Here is a 2,315-nt window from a genome sequence, read left to right on the forward strand (position 1 = left end):
CTACGTGATGCAAAGCTATCTTTTAAAAATGAAGGAAAGATAAATTTCCCAATAAAAATTGAAGGAGTTTATCATCAATTGTAGACTTTTCTTATAATAAATACTTAAGGGAGGTTTTCAAATGGAACACAAAGCATGTTAAACAGCAACATGAAAGTGTAAATCTCACTAGTAAAGATAAAGTATATTTCATTATAACACTGTAATACTGTAATGATGGTGCATGAATTACTGTTAATGCTAATCTAAAAGTTAAAAGACAAAAGTGATAACAATAACAACTATATAACCAAACAAATTTGGTAATAGATTTAGTTTACTTCTGGAAGTAAACTCTAATTTCAGAAAGACAAATCATGTGTAGGCTGGCAAACATGTAGAACTTTATTTTTTTTACACCAGAAGGTGAAACAAATTTTATTTCACAACTGTCTTTAAAACCCCAAAACACTAATATACCTATACTTTCTAGAAAATTATAAGGACCCTCTCAAAGAAAAATGTACCCCATTATATGGTTTGGGGAATTTACTGGGAAAAAAACACATTTGGACTGATTCCTAAAATCAGTGCTTGGACTGATACCATTCCACCACTGCATCTTTTGGTTCAAAGTACAGATTGCTGTCATCAGTATGTGTTTCCGTGTTCTCAAATATTCACTAATATACATATAGATACATTTATCACTTAATGTTCCATTGGTCCATCAGCTTTTTCTGCAGGTTCGTCAGTGGATTGTGCAGGCTGTGCCTTTCTCCGAGATCTTTCTTCAAGACCTTCCAGGAATGGAGACACATCATCTTCATCATAGATTGTAAACTCCAAGTCTGTACCAACAATTCCAATGGAAATATTCTGTGTAGGTAGGTCCTGCTGTGCAGGAAGTGTCTCTCTTAAGTCATGAATACCATGTTTTTAACTAGTTCATTTAAGTTGCACTCCATAAACTCAGGCATATGTTTCTCCGAGTAAGTATGAGCTGGTTGAGAATGGGCTCCAATGGACATAGCTCTGCAGTCAAAATAAATAGCAGAAGGACAGGTCTGGAAAATGTGAGGGCCCATATCATAACCAGCAATAGCCCAACACCATAGGGTCTTCTGCCACACCACTGTGTTGGTATCTGGGTCTTGCTTTCAACTAGAGATACAAGTCAAGACACAGGAAGTGTTCTGTCAAATACAAATCTGGAATCCAAACACTCCTGGCACATAAAATTATATAACAGTCTAGCATCAGAAGTAAAACTGGCAATTGAGATACCAGTATGGTTGTCAACATGGAGAATTTTTTTTCCGGTGAGCTGCAAGCTCTGTGCCCTCTCCAGGGCAAACAACACTGCATGGTTTTTTGATTTCAGACCAACTATGGCTGAGCCCTATTTAACAACTTCCACTGCATATTCAATTTGATGAATTCTGCCCCAAGGGCTCCAAACAGTGACAACATTGTCATGCTGGTTGCAAAACATAATTCTGGTGTGGACCTCGCTGTAAGCTCTGGCAAAGCTTGTGAATCAAGGAATGCTCTGAAACCACTGCTCAGTGACCAACAGAGGTCATGTAGAACTTTTGTATGCAATTGAACTTACATGATCAAACTAAAATATATAGTAGCAACTGCCAGAAGATTCATACAAGCCTCTTGTTACCACAAAAGAAAAGCCTGTAATAGTTACACAAAAGAGAAAGATAAATGAATCAAATAAAACCATTATAAAAAAATCATCCAATAATGAAGGAAAACAGCAAGAGATGAAGGGAGGACAAAATAAATGAAAATGGGTAATGATGAACAAAATGGAAATAGTAGGTGCTCACATATTCTGTCAGTCAGCTTTTCATTGCTGTGACCAAAACACCCAATAAGAACAACATAGGGGAGGAAAAATTAGTTTTGGCTTGTGGTTTCAAAGGTCAACTCATTCTACTGTACTGGTTCCAGGTAAGGTGGAACATCATGGGGAAAGAGCACAGCAGAGGAAGACTACTCAGCTCATGGAGGCCAAGAAGCAAAGAGGGAGGATGGGAAGTGGCTGCAGGAAAAATGTACCCTTCCAAGGCACTCCCCCACCTCCTCTAGCCACCTTCTCTAGCCATGCACCACCTGCCTATAGATACTATCCAGTTAGTCTATTTGAAGTAGGATGGACTGATTAGGTTACAGCTCTTGTAGTTTAATCTTTTTACCTCTTGCATAGACACAGGAGCTTTCAGGGGACAGCTCTTCTCCAAACCATAATGCCTATCAACAATCACTTTAAATGTAAATTAATTAAATTCTCCAATCAATGAGAATAAAGTGGCTGAATG

General features: G+C 37.8%; 1 pseudogene across 1 annotated transcript; it reads right to left on the reverse strand.

Moving 5' to 3' along the window:
* Positions 1-522: 522 nt before the first annotated feature.
* Positions 523-1,474, reverse strand: LOC306653263 (proteasome subunit alpha type-1-like; annotated as a pseudogene). Its single transcript has one exon. The product of its transcript is annotated as a proteasome subunit alpha type-1-like (transcript).
* Between the last annotated feature and the right edge of the window lie 841 nt (positions 1,475-2,315).

Source organism: Sciurus vulgaris, assembly GCF_902686455.1.
Source record: "Sciurus vulgaris genome assembly, chromosome: 2".
NCBI lineage: Eukaryota > Metazoa > Chordata > Mammalia > Rodentia > Sciuridae > Sciurus > Sciurus vulgaris.